Source organism: Hetaerina americana, unplaced genomic scaffold (genome assembly GCF_022747635.1).
Source record: "Hetaerina americana unplaced genomic scaffold, ioHetAmer1.1.p SCAF_3, whole genome shotgun sequence".
NCBI classification, from domain to species: Eukaryota; Metazoa; Arthropoda; class Insecta; order Odonata; family Calopterygidae; genus Hetaerina; species Hetaerina americana.
Genome location: NW_027286874.1, coordinates 63676508 through 63691775, shown reverse-complemented (window position 1 = coordinate 63691775; position 15268 = coordinate 63676508). Strand labels below are relative to the sequence as shown.

The following is a 15268-nucleotide window of genomic DNA, read 5'->3' as shown; positions in this document are numbered from 1 at the left end:
TGAACGGGTTAGAGATGGTGCTTTGGACATCAGTAAGGATTCGGGTAGATTTCGGTGCAATTATGTCATTTCTACTGACTCCTGAGGATCCATGAATAGAAAGAACGAGCGTTCGCTCTTAGTCGTCAATTCTTTCACAATTATCCATACTGGGTACGAATGTTGTGAGACAAAAAATTCCAAATTTATGAACCCACCCTATGATGCGTTCAACCGTCGGAACAGCTTCAAAACCATATTTTAATTGATCTCATTTTACCCATGCGAGGGAAGAAGAAAAGTTGAAATATGCAAAGGAGAGTATGAAGACGGCAGATCGATATTATTCAGCTTACCCAAAGCAAATATTCACTTTACAAGGGTACCCTGCCAGCGGCAATGGTATGATTCAGAAATTACCAAATTTCGGTATTCTTTCGAATGGAAATAGATATATATTCCGTGGATTATAAATGATAACTAATTTAATGAACTAAAAATAAGGAGTTAAAGGAATCCATTTCATAATAAGAGAGAACGTTTTTTTTCCTCTGTGATACGTAATTATCACCTTTGAAATCAGAGAGAGAGAGAGTATCCATGCTTTAACCACATGAGTCTATGTTTCTATAATAGTGTTAATGAATATGACAATGCTGCCCATACATACAAACGTATTGCTCCTCGAATAGGAATAACTATCATAATAATTGAGTCAGACGATAATAAGACACAAATTATTTTATTTAAAATCTGATAGTATCAATCGATCAGCATGTGGCAATATGCGATCAGGTTAACTTCACCGTCTAAGGCCTAAGGCACAGAAACCTCTTGGATGCCAATTGTTCGACGGAAATCTTCTCTAACTTGTGAACCTTTCGTCGAAGTTTATGAAGCAGGCTCCCTGAAGGAGTTTGGATTGTTTCTTCTTCAGCCCATTTTCATAAAATATTGGCGGCGAATTCATATCATAACAACGCAAAGGTGAAAGCTGATAAGCTATCTCCAACTACGTGTAGTATGTTTTACTGTAACAATCCCATAGGGAATATTTTTTTTGATAAGTTAGCTAAAAACATGAAATCATCGAGTAATCTGCTGATATTGTAGACATGTACGCAGTACCTTGAAAACCACCGATAGGGTGTGTGTTAGGGTGCCATTCGACGCCAGGCACAAACCACCACATTAAATGTTGCTAAAACATTAGTTACCTACCAATAGAAATGTTAAATAATTCAAATGACACAGAATAAATATATGTATAAGATGTAATAAATTAAACAGTGCCTATTCATAAACAATGATCTTACAATTTTCATGCGTAAAATATTACCCCGTTATCATGGCATATGTTAAATAAAAGTCAAGTGTTTGTCATAAGAAAATGGCTTCATTACTCCGACTCCGCCTGAGTCCACCTTTATCGCCCACTCTTGATATTTCGATAAACTGGGTGGCACGGAAAGAAACATTTCATACATCGATTGAAATTTTGTCACATTGCTGTCTAGTTTTCCACAAAAATAGACAGTGGTATGTCGCTCTTTATCAACGTTGGCTCTACACCCCCAAACGAATCGGCATTTCGTTCGAAAATGCAGACACAAAATCTAAAATAATTTGGCTTTATCTGATAAACATAACATTTGAATTCCATCATAATGAGGGTAGTAAAAGAAACTTTGCACTTCCACATCAAGATTATCGTATCGCGAAAAATCAAATCTTTTTATATGGAAGTGCAAGCTTTCATTTTCTACCATCATGACTTTATCCGCTTTTTTTAATTTTTTTAAAATTATTTTTCATTCATATACTTTTAACTTCACTGAAAAAAGAGTTGAAATTTCCTTACTATAGCGTTATGTTTTATATCGCATAGCAATTATTTTATATAAATTGATATTGATAGAAGATAACTGGAAATGAATCGGGAAAAATGGAGAGCTGCAGTTAGCCAATCTTATTGATAAAGGATACTGAATCATATGAAATGTGGATACTGAATAACATAAAATGTACTACAATGCTGCAAAGATACTTGAAAGTTAATCTAATCACTAAACAATTTAAATTCACCATTTAGCAATTGTCCCCGCTGAAAATACCATAAAATATTCCCATAGATGTGGCCGTTTGAAAGGTGCATTTAAAATGAGAATGCTCTGCTGTGTAAATTGTTTGGTCCTTGTTTTAGAAAAAATAAAATACCATACCATCACAGTCATAGTAGAGGGTAAGATTAAGGTTTGTATAATGTGTCGGTCAAGTTCTTTCTGAACAATTAATACTTCAATTTTTTAAAGCTTTCTAAATATTTCATTGCATACATGTATATTTAAATGACACAATAATTTATTTACCAGTGATGGAACATAGGTGCACTTAATTTCAACCTTTCGATGTACCCTCCGAACTCGATCTTTCTGGATGCCATTCCTTTTAATGCTATAGTCATAGCAACAGTCTTGAAATATTTCACAGTCTGGATCACAGTGGCAAAATCTGAAAATTTCGGTATATATTTAGCTTACAACCACTGAAAGTTAACACTATAAAAATAACCTTAAATGCTAGTGTGCGAAGACAAAATATAGTATTTACCAAATAGAACTCTTCGAAATTGACATTTTATGAATATCAAGGACAAATTGACAAAGTCTGATTTTGCTTGTATACAGTCCTCGGTGAGTGAAGCATGCGCCATTTAATTAGCAACAAAAAAAACGCACTCATTGCAATTCCAACGAAAGTTATTCAAACCCTCCTTTGAAATACTGGTAAGTAAATCAGCTGAACCACTCTACCTGTTTCATCAATATTATCTACTCTAGGGATCCAAAATTGAAATTATTTTGAAAGATTGGAGCATAAGTTGGAATGAAATTTCAATGGTAAGTTTCAGTGACAGTTCTCTACTCTAAAAATGCCACCCGAAACAAATCTGAAGATGTATTCAGATTGAAATGAATGGATACGTCATATACTATACGAATATTATACTCTCTTTGAGTAAATCTATGCATATCAATTAGATTATGCCGAGCGATATCTTACCTCGTCGTGTTGAATTCCGCCGGCGAAGAACTGCAAAGTTGGGAGGGGCATATTGCATCACTGTGACCTTGAAGAAATGCAGCGGCTTTCGAGATAGCAGCGGCAAGGGTGGATATTGTTATCATGTTGTACACAAAAATAAGAACTGTCAAAACATATTCTGATGAGAATTTCATCCCAGACTTCTTTCACTGCCAAAGAAAACCACGAGTAACAAGTACATTCTATTTATTTGTATAATAATTTTTAAATAGCATCATACTGTTACAATGATTTAATTAATGCATCCACAGCGAGCCTAATTCTTGCAAAATATCACACGGATGCGTATCATTACTTCGACCAGCAAACACAACTTTTACTGGTGAAAAACTAATCCTAAGTCTCTAGGACATATAAATTTAGTACAGTTGATGGTCAACTTACAGTCAATTCATATTCTTATTTATAATTTTAAGTAATTAATATGGGTATGCTTATATTTCAGAATACACAATCACACATTTAAAATAATCCCACAAAATTATTCTAAACTTCAAAATTTTTAATAATACTTTACATACTCATTCGGCACTTAAGTGAAACGGTCATGCACGTGATTAACGATAGGAGCTTCAATAAGATCTATTTGGCTTTCATGCTGATCATCGAGACGCGGATCAATAAATGCGCCCTTAAATGTTTCCTAAAATATAACTGTGAATAAATAAATGTTTTACAGTTTTGTACGCTTTTGGACCTGTAATTTTTAACAGAACAAATTTAACACCGTAGTGCAGTTATTACGCATCGATTCCCAACATTGCACGATCAAGCTCAATTTTCTGATATGAGAGGAGGTAATATTGTAATAATTTCATTTAAAGGTAAATATTTCATTTAGTACCCAATATCTTGACCAGGCTAAATGCAGACGATGATTTTTTAGGGATTTGCGAGCTGCGAACGGGTAAACTGAAGGAGGAACGAGGAAAAGATCTGATCTCCCTACCCTGAATCCGTGAATATAAGGCGATCAAACCTCACTTCTGGTTAAAGACTGTGATGGTAGTAGATCTTGACTGGGAACACTTCAAATCGCATGCTAGGGACCAGCTCAATTTCTCGTATACGATTTTTAAATGCGATCAGTGTTGTTTTTTTGAACAATTTAACACCAATAAATTTCCAAAATATTTAGTTTTTTGAGAAGTAAAATGCTTTGAAATTAAATTTTTTATTCCTTCCATCATTTTTACTGATTTCTAAGACCAGATATTCTTATAAGATTTCGAATAACTTACAATTTGTTATTAAATGACTCTGAAAGGAGTTTAGTCTTAATTTTAAGAGATATTGCTTTGCAGTCAATTGTCGAAAATATTGCATTGAATTGCTTTTTATTTGCTTTTAAGCTTGCGAGATAATATCATTTAGCACGAATAGATTTTGGGTGGTGTCTAAAAAAGTTCCTCGACCCCGCAATAAAGGAATCCCTTAAACAGTCGCTATAAACAAGGGATGTGTGGGAACTCATAAAAGCTCCAGCGTGGGGTGTTTATACATGAATAGCATTACTGTAGCGGCAAAATGACCCTCAACCGAAAGGTGTTTGACTCTACCGTCAATGTAAGAAATTTTGATATCGCTTTTCTCCAAACAACGTAGCACGGAAAGAAATGGAATCAAACAAGTCACCATTCTTATAATATCCATATCCAAAAGGATAGAAATGCGATCATCGTCCTGGGAAGATATCGGAATTTGTGCAACGCTATATTTTTTCCCTATATAATGTTTCATTTCGAAGAGAAAATTCGGAAACCTACAGCCGCTCTTCAAGCACCAATTTGCATTTAATACTTACACTCTTAATAACTACACCGCCAAACTTTTTGATGGATTTAATATTTTTGTATTTTTTTTCAATTACCATGCATAAACTTCATTTTCAGGTGAAAAACGAACGATATTTTGTTTCATTTTCTGCTATAAACTACTAAAAGTGACCTGAAAGAATTATAAGGTATCATCCCTAACCTCCTGAATATGACGGCGTACCTTTGATAGCCATGGTTTATATCTCGAATTTTGAGCAAATAGATATCAAGTTTGGTTTCGGCGAAAATTTATTCAAGCTCCACGTTAGACATCACGCCGTGAATATAGGCTGCCGGACTTACGTCGTGTGCAGCGTACGGCGGATTCAAGACCCAAGAAAATGAGAAACTGAGCAAATATTAAGTTTCTTGGTAAGTAAAAAGTGAAAAATGCTCGCAGTGGAAGCAAGTTACCTAGCAAATAACTCATGAGTCAGGAAGTAAAACAAGGTATGCTCCACTACACTACTTAATGTTTACATAAACTACATTAATGAACATAATAAACCTATGCAAGCCTGGGCTGCATCTAATTCAGGACAGTATCTATTTAATTACAAATTGTGGATAAGTCCTCTTACTGGGGTGAGATGTAGAAAGTGGGTGTGTATTAAATGTAACTCAAGTGAAAATATATATATATATATATATATATATATATATATATATATATATATATATATATATATATATATATATATATATATATATACACACACACACATATTCATATATATATATTAAGGTTAAAGTAATAGATAAGATAGAAATAAGATTTGAGCTTCGAAAATATGTCTCATACCAAAATTTTAATGTTATATCAAATCAGGAACCTCATTCCGCCAGCAGCCCATGAAAATAATTATATCCCAAAGTTCATTAGTGTTGACGGCAAAAGTATGATATTAACATGCATGTGGAGCATGTTCATACCATACGAAAAAGTTTTTCTACTTCATAACGATTTAATATACTCACCTCTATCGATTATTCCCGAATATATGTACGAATTTCATTCACTCCTCAGGTTAAAATGTGCCTATCTGACCTCAAGGCGCTCTGCAGCATTTGGGATCTCCTTTATAGATCTTCCTACGACTGGTCAGAGAAACCTGGAGGCCAGCCAAAAGCAAAATCCTTAAGAGCATAAGACTTCTTTTTCATACGCATTACTTCGCCCATGTTTTAGGATAATAAATTCTCATTACAGGGCCTAAATTCAAAGGCATCTATTACTTGTCCTATTCATTGAGATATTTGAAAAACAACAAATATCATAATAATGATCTCGATAATTTTTTTCAGAAATTCGAATCCAAAAGGCAATACAAAAATTCAACCAAATGGGTTTCCAGTAGAGTGTACAGGATTGCATTTCTAAATAAAGGGTTGTGTTTGTCTAGGACAGGAGGCCTGGCTGTGGAAAATTTATATATTCTAAGCGTGTCAAAAGCAACATACATATACTTCTGTTGAAAGGGAATAAAAAATGAAATATGTTAATAGCGTCCATGCCTTTAAATGGCCTTATTAACTTCAGATACTTAAAAAATTCAAATCAAAAAGACATTTATTTGAAAAGGGTATCTTATTTTTTCAGCGTGTTTCAAATTAGGAAAATAAATCCAATTAGGATAAAATAGGCCCATAATTGGTGTTTTGTTAATTTGATTTGAATGTATTTCAGTATTCATATTTTTACCACCGCTCGTTTTTTAACTCCGGGAAATTTCTTTTAGTTAGTAATTGGACGATATTTGTAATGACTAGAAAAAAATACCATTAGTTCGCTTGCGATTAACACCCGATAGAATAAAATTTTCGCCGTGAAATTCAAAATGCATCTTGAGACCTGGGTGCAGTTTCCAGAGAAATATCAAGAAAGAGTCGTCTGGCTATATTACGAAATATATGTGCTATTTGAATGGGCACAGTTCCTTACCAACCTCGCTATTCGAGCACACACTTAAACTTATGATAGTTAAAAATTCGGGAGTATATACGTACAATTTTGACGTCTTCATTTTTCTTTTTTCTTTTTAAACTTCATTATAGCTAATCAGAATATCTTCCCTGAAAAACCATTTATTTTGCTTGATGCTGAATAGCTCACTATTCTCGTCATTCGTGAATGTATCTTGATACTCTTCACAGACTGAGGTTTGTTATTACTATTTGTAAACAGGAGCATTAGCCGGCACTTGATTCCGAGGTCCCCCGATTTTCAAACGTATACTTAACAACTGAACAGACTCGGGTAGTTCAGTAGCAAAGCACAAAGTTTCAACGATAAATCAATCGATCAAAATAGCAATCAAATAATCAATCAATGAAAATAATTCTATTTCTATGCTTACTTAACGTCTTGTCTCGCTCCACAATGTACAAATGCAGAGAATTTTTTCCCAATTAAGTACACAAAGTTAACGACAGATCAGTAAATACCACCTAAGAGAAAAAATTATAAAATGTTATCTTTCATTATTAATCGTCAAATGATAGCCATAATGTGCTACTCATAAATGCGATTTGAGCATTTTTCAATTTCAACGGTAAATAAAAAGGCAGCATATGCAAAAATTTCAGGGTTCAACAAAAATTAGCACGCCAGTAGCCCACCGAAAGCAGAACTTTGGCCTCGATAGGAGACGCTATCACGGAAGACTGCTCCCAATGGATTACGATATATTCAGAAATCATATATTCCCTATAACCCCCTTCTAGGACGTACTTGTAAGGATTCACTAATCTTTTGCTACAAATTTTAGTAGAATTAAGTAAATTCATTTCATTAGAATGAAAAATCCAGTGAATTTGATTTAAATTTCAGCTAATTATTTCAACTGGGTACAAGAGGTCTATTTGTTTCCTAGACTATATTTCTTTTTAAAAACCAATTAAGAACATGTATTTTATTGAAGTATGAAATCTTGAAACGAAACAATTAAAAGAATAATATGGTGACCAAATACTTACAATCGTGGTAAATTAGGTTAAAATTAGAAAATCTAATGACACTAACGAATTGGTTAAATTAGTTATACACACATGCTTCTTATTAGTATCATTGTTGTTACCTTTGCAGTTCGAAATAAATCGTCGTGATCTTTTAATGGGCTTCAAGTTATCTGGTCTAAGTCGGGTTTGCCACGGTGGAAGGACCATGCGCAAAGATTTAACTCACTGTTGCTGGAGTGCCAAGATCGGTAAACATCGTTGGGGAAAATCGTAGCGTAAATGTAAACTGCGTAGCCGCGGAGTGGAGATCGCGGGCGACTGCGAGAGGGATTTGGCGAGAGGTTAGACGGAGGCTTCGACTGAAAATCGCTTAAGATCAAGACCACCAAGCGGGAGGAGGATGGTGGTGCGCTTGAATACGCACGATGATGTTGAGTGCTAATCTCGCAGGCAGCCGGTGCCCCCCTCCCTCCCGCTACGTCTCTCTCCCCTTCTCCCTGGCCCTTTTCCCCTTCTTCACCCACCTACATCCCTCCCTCACCCCATCCACCCTCACACTGGGGATCTTGGGAGTATATGGTGGAGGGCATCACACCCCTCCCCATCTTCTCGACCCTCATACCCCGGGAGCGAACGGAAAACCAATCCCACCCACTTTCTACCTCTCCCTTCCCCAGAAGCCCTGGTGGGTGGAGAAGACGGTAGGAGGTGCTGGTGATCGCGGCCAACGGTGCTGCCGGCCCTTGATTCCCTCTCTCTCACCTTGCAGGTTCCCCCACCCCCCCGAAAATAGCACCCAGTGAAAACAAACGCAGGGAATTTGAGGTCATGGGGATGGATGGATGGATGAGTGCGGGCGCGTAAGGGTTTTGCTCCCCCGCGACTTCTTACTGCACTCTCGTGGGGGAAGGGAATGCGTGCCCCAGGCCGCGAACACGTGTGAGTGTGATTGTATGTGATATTTTGCGGCGGGAGGATACCCAGAAACTCATCGAGGAATGACCAAGGAAGAGATGGACGGGGTGGTGGGATGAGCGATGGGAGGACTAAGGACCTATTTACCATTCAAAAACCACCATCACCTGCAAAGGATGATTTGATCAATAAGGGTAGAACCGAACGAGGCCCGAATGTGTGTGACATTCAAATATCAGGTTCCTTTCCCTGTACTGCCTGCTGCTCTCCACGAAGATGCGTATATGATGATGAGTTAAATGGAAGAAGGGACCATTTGGTCTCAATTTAGTCCAAATAAAGACCTCTGTCTATCTATCTAAGATATGATATTCCAAAAATCGCACAGTTTGGGTGAGTCTGAGTGTGGTCATCAAACACGGAACCTCCGGCCAGTAGTCCAGTGCTCTACTTACTAGTCTGCCACGGCCCTCTCGTTTGCCATAATGCATGATGAATATTTTAACATTGACCACACGTTTTTTCTACCAGAAGGATTTTCTACCATTCTTTGTTTTAATGATTAACCTAGAACAATGTAAAACCAAAGAAAGTCACATGAAAACAAAAAGCAGGACGAAAACGCAGCTGCATTCTCGTCGGTGGGCTAGTGTAACGGTTAAGGCAAAGGGAAGGGCCTAGAACTCGACCATTGCTGTTCGGCTGCCCAGAAAATAGCACTTCGAAGGATAATCATTTCATCAAAAATCTAATGCTGTTTTCACGCAATAATTTTTTAGCGATGGTTTGTGGATCCGATCTGTAAAGGATATCAAATCACTGCGCCGAATGTTTGTAATCTTAAACCCCCTTAATTTCATATTTTGATCCTGCAGTTTCAATCGCAGTAAGGCAACTAAATGATTGAATTACCTCCAATACTTGACAGATCGACACAAGGTAAAAAGTTTCCGGCAATTGTGGCCCCACGGGTGACGTGAAAAGTCGACTGTCTTCACTGCAAATTGAATTTTACTAGATAACTTTGAACGAGAGGCATACAGAGACTCGTTGTAAAGCAACTTTTAGCTTTGATAAATGAGTCACTAGCCCATATTCTCAATTTCAATGATCGGCATTTAATTATTTTCGAAATTAAGCAACCGTCGGACTCCGACAGAAAATTCTGGCCATCGGAAAGAGCTCTGCTGCCTCCCCGGTGCAGGAGCTGAGGAAGGGTATCCAGAGCAAGGTTTCCTCCTCCCCCACTCCCACGATCTGAAAATGATCACACACTTCTCCTCCCCCTTCATACGGTCACCACCCCCGTGGTTTCCCTCAAGCCCCCAGGCCGCTATGCTCCCTCGCGGTCGCGTCCGGCATCGGCACCACGCATTAACCCGCCCACGCCGAGGGTCTTCCACTCGCTTCAACAGATTCCGGAGTAAATGGAGCCATGAAAAAAAACGGAAGGAAAAAAGAAAACGTAAAAAAGAAATCTACGGAGAGAAACACGACTTTTCTCTCAGACCTGTCTCTCTTCTCTCACTCCCTCCCCCACCCCAGCCTCCTCTCTCTCCCTCTCTCTCCCACTCTGCCCCTCCCACCTACCCTCACATTTTCCCGCTTTCGTCCAATACTTTTACCTCCACGACTCGCTCGGCCTTCCCCCTCCGTGATTTTTTTATTCAGCGGCCCCGCGTTTCTATTTCCATTTTCAACACCCGAGCGACGTGGGCACTCAAATATTTTGGTTCTAAACCAAAAATTTATGGCTTCGCTAACTCGCTCAAAAAGGTTTATTTCTCTTTGCAGCTCGTTAGACTTTTGAGCGAGGGTAAATCGGTATGGGGAAAATACTTGCGAAATTTCAAAATTCCCTCGTCACAAGGGGGAATGTTCCAAATGACCGGTTGCTCGAGAGTACGGACGCGGTTAAAGGAAAAAATAATAAAAAGAATGGGGGGGTAAACAATCTACGCCTGCTTTAGCCTCCTGGAACATGTCTCGTTACGGCGAGGGTAGGGAGGGGCTATATTTCATGCGTACTGTAATGCTGGTTAACTTTCGATCAAGGACAGAGCACACATGCTTCAGATCTTATCTCGTAAATGTGTTGAAGTATACAGATGGAAGCCGAAAGCAATTGGTGTACACTCATAGTCCGTCAGGATCCTAAAAATATCAACTAGTATTAACATATTATTGGTTGAATAGACAAAGAAGATTTACTCCATTTCATTTGTTCCGAGGTGAAATTTCAGCTCGAAAGAGCTCAAAGGCATCGATGCTCGAGATATTTCTTAGAAACGCAAAGTAACAGCAATAACAAGTGAAAGAGCGTATCCGGCATATGGCGAGATCAATCAATATTAGCATTTTATGTACTCTATATCATTTAGAGTCAGTGGATGATGCCAGGAGTAGGGCAATAGACCAGCGGAGTTCATTGAATATACTAAGAGTTAAAGGTGAATTGATTCGTGGGAAAATATTTAAAATTAGAATTGGAAAATAATTTATTGAGCTGAAAGCAAATTCCACCCTAGATAAGAATGTTTCTGCGATATTTTCGCAAGACGATCGCCAAAAGACTAACAATAGAAGCCGATAGCTTTCCCAAAATATTCTAGCCTTCAAGTTTAGAGGTAAATAAATACGTGCACCGCGAATAACATTGAGAAGCAATAGGTAGTGTCAATTAGTACGAAAAATTGTGATTATTCTTCAATGCATTACTATTATTACTGGTATTCTACCAGTTAGGTTTCTTAATGACCACAGCCATGCATTCAACGATCCAGCCATTAATAGATTCAACGATACGATGATATCTTTCCTTTCCTCTGCCAACAAACAAAACCTGTCATTAGACAGGACAGGATATTTTTTTTCAATTCAGCTCGTACTTCCTTCATCACTTAATAAAAACCAAAACGTCTATTCTTCACCTACCCCTTCCTTGCTTGCTCAACGCTCTTTCTTCCATCAAAGTCTTCGACATACCATCCCCAATCAAAATGCTCTGTTTTCATCTTTCCTGCCTCCTTTGTTTTCCCAACTGTCCCTTATCATCATCCATCAATCCTAGTACTTCCTCGTTTGCTTTCCATTCTGTTCAGTTCACCTTTTCCATCCTTTTCAACACCTATATTTCAAATCTACGTCGATCGCCTTGCTTCAACGACCATATATCCTCCCCATATTCCCATTTGAACTCAAAGTTATATATTTAACTTAGCTTTTCTCTGTCTCGAATACCGCATTATCTTTGCTTAGTTTACATAGATTCTTAACTCATATCGGCTCAGATATGGCTGGTTACATTTGTTTACAGGTTATATTCCCGCCTAGATGTAATTATCTCCACCTTTGGCTTAAATTTCCGTGCGCTTAAAATGCATTCCCTCTGTGTTGGTGGACCAAAATAGATACTTCTTGGCTGACTGGTAAACTAAAGCGTGACCATCCGAAAACCCAACTGAATTTATGAATTGTCCTCTGACCTTTGTTCCTATCTCCTGTTACCACATTCCTCTTCAATCATTTCTTACCAAAACGTTGAAAAACACAGGTGATGAGGGACACCCGTCTCACCTCTCTTTCTAATACTGCCCATCCTATCCCGACTCTCCATTCCCTGTTCTCACCTGAGAAGTCAAAGACGACTTCTTTGGTAAATCACTTCAACAATATTTTTATACGACCTTCATCTTCTTTAGATTTCTTGGAAATGTTACGAATTTGGGACCCAAGGTTACTAAAATAAATTATGAGAGATATTTTACAGCCTACTCCGTCAAATTTTGGTAATGGCGGTCAGTAGATATGCTCAAGTGAACCCCTACAATGCTAAGTTGGCTTGCAAATATGACTGTCCATTAGATTCAACGCTTCTTTAGATAATAAAATTACAATGGTTTGTAACATTCAATCATTATAGAGTGGGATATCGTCGAATAGAATTGAAATCAAATCTTCACTTACTTCTCTGAATCCTGAATGGAAGTGAATAAAATAATATGACTGGTAAAATTCGTATTTTTAAAATTTGTGGGCATATACTAATGTACTTCTTTGAGTAACACGCAAGCAGCACAAAATTATGCTAAGGTTTTAATATATTCCTTTGATATTAATTAGTATGGCACATAATATAAGGGTAACAAGATAAAAATAGGAAAGCTAGAAGAAAATAAATGGATAAGTAGATCGAATTGTCAATAATTCCTTCGAAGAGTGGGTGAAAAGATAAATATTTGCGTCACTCACCGAAAGATAAGGGAAACTAGATGGGCATACCACGAGGCCTGAGTTCATTTAGGGATGTAACGGAAGGGAACTTAAGAAAAGAGAAAGGCCAATTCCAACATAAGGTGAAAGCGATGTAAGGCATTAGTTTAAGACAATGCGAAGGAATGAAAAGGTTAACAGGGAGCAAGGCGACTCTGAGAGTTCATTGATTGATAACCAAAGATTGAAAATCTGCAATGTAGATTGTATTTTAAAGGGGCAAATGACATTGTAATTTAAAATATATTTTTCTTTTGAGCTACTTTCTAAAGTACCTACTCTTTCTTATTCGCTACAGTTGTGGATTTATTGAACGTAATGCAAGAGGTAAATGAAAAAGCAAAAGGAATAATAAATAATTATACACAATTTGTAAACGTATTCATACGATTTTATGCTAGATGAACGTCATACTGCCAGAGAAAGAATTTTCTTGCGCTAGCGATATATTCCGAGTAACTTTAAAATTTCAAGCAGCGCTAGATTGTCGGCAGAAGTCTTACACCTTGTCGGCGGCTGGGTAGCTCTCTTACTAGCTGTTACATTTGTTTACAGGTTATATTCCCGCCTAGGTGTAATTATCTCCAACTTTGGCTTGAATTTCCGCTTAAAATACATTCCCTCTGTGTTGGTGGACCAAAATAGATAAATGAAATCACCGATTGGAATCCGCTCGTTTCATACATGCACAGCTTTAATGGCCAAGGAAAAATATTTCCTTCTCTTGATGCTTAAAGCTAAGAAAATATTAATTTATCATTTTACAAATCTGCCATTAGTGCAAAAACTTAAAATTGTATCACATCGTCATCCAAGATATCGTTAGCCAACACATTGGGCCTGCGTAAAATTATGGGTCCATCCACCTGTTCCAGAAAAATTACAAATATCGACAGGTGGAAGCAAAATGTATTCAGCTTTTCCTTGAACAACGTAGCGATCCACCTTTTCTCCTTTGCGGTCAGTTGATAGTTAAAACATTCCCAAAGTGCCGAGATTACGTCCTTGTCCGCACCCAGTCGAATGGCCTCGGAGGTGCACGGATAAACGAAACTGGGTTGATCGACGCTTCCATTCGGCGGCGGCGGTGGCAACGCAGATCTCTCTACGAGGGGCATCTTGAGCCCCATCAGAACGTACTGTATAGTTGCGAAGGTGAAAAAGGGAACGAAGAGCAGATACAGAAGTGGGAATAAGAGAAGGACGCTGCCGATCACTGTGACTGAAATTTTCTTCGCCAGGTTATTGAGAGTTCGTCCGTTACGCCAAAAAAGGTATAAATGGCAGGCAAACGGAAGCAGGTAGTCGTAAATGCGGTAGAAAAATCCAGAACTTCTCCTCCGCCAACTGCTGTGCATTTTTCTCCTGTATGGTCTCATGATTGAAGTACTGTATGAACTTTCCGCGCCGTGCACTGGAGAGGAGGTGAGGTTTGACGCTACGAATTATCCCCCTCTCATGGTCGACATGGAAGGAAAACCTGAATGGGCATTGGAAAAATTTTCATGAGCAACCATTCGTAAAAAATGTGTAAAAACCTTACGCATCGCTCAACGACTGAGCGATCAAATCTCCAGAGGTTTGACGTAAGCGACGGAAGTTGAACATGTTCGACTTCAATAAATAAAAGATAGTAACAATTTACCACTATCTTTTCTTATTATTATGTTCTAATTCCACCACATCACGCCTGAAACTACTCGATATGTTCGACTTTCATCATTCCAATACTGACAACGGCATGGGTGGTCAAAAATCTTATTTATGTGACATAAATGGAGTGGCTAGAGTAGCGTCACTGTGCAAATGCAGACGAGCGAGTCTATTGCACGCGTACAAAAGTCAGGAGGATTCCCCTCAATGCATTATTTTAATTCCATGTTAATTCCCACAAAAACTTGCCTATTTCCTTTTTAATCCTTATGCATGTCCATTTAGGGCACATTTGATGAATTTAGCTTATATTTCAAAAAAATGACATGCTTTTGTTTTTGTAATCATTATTACTGAATACAATAATATTTATTTCTGTTTTTGTCATTCATTGTGGTTACACACATTCTCTCTGCAGTGATTAACACATGTAAAAAATAGGCATGGAAACCTATAAAATAGGAAGAAGAGAATCGTTCCGCAAGCTTCATTTTAAAAATTACCTAGAGCGAGAGCATCTCCATCCTCATACTACTTTGCGATAAAAGAGGAGCAAGAGAAATATTTTA

General features: G+C 37.8%; 1 long non-coding RNA gene across 1 annotated transcript; it reads right to left on the bottom strand.

The window, feature by feature from the left end:
- Window positions 1-2455: 2455 nt before the first annotated feature.
- LOC139690122 (uncharacterized) lies at window positions 2456-8039 on the bottom strand. The gene is made up of 3 exons (XR_011701452.1): window positions 7979-8039; window positions 3043-3233; window positions 2456-2490 (listed from the first exon to the last, which is right to left on the bottom strand). It is a non-coding gene; the product is annotated as an uncharacterized lncRNA (long non-coding RNA).
- Window positions 8040-15268: the final 7229 nt, after the last annotated feature.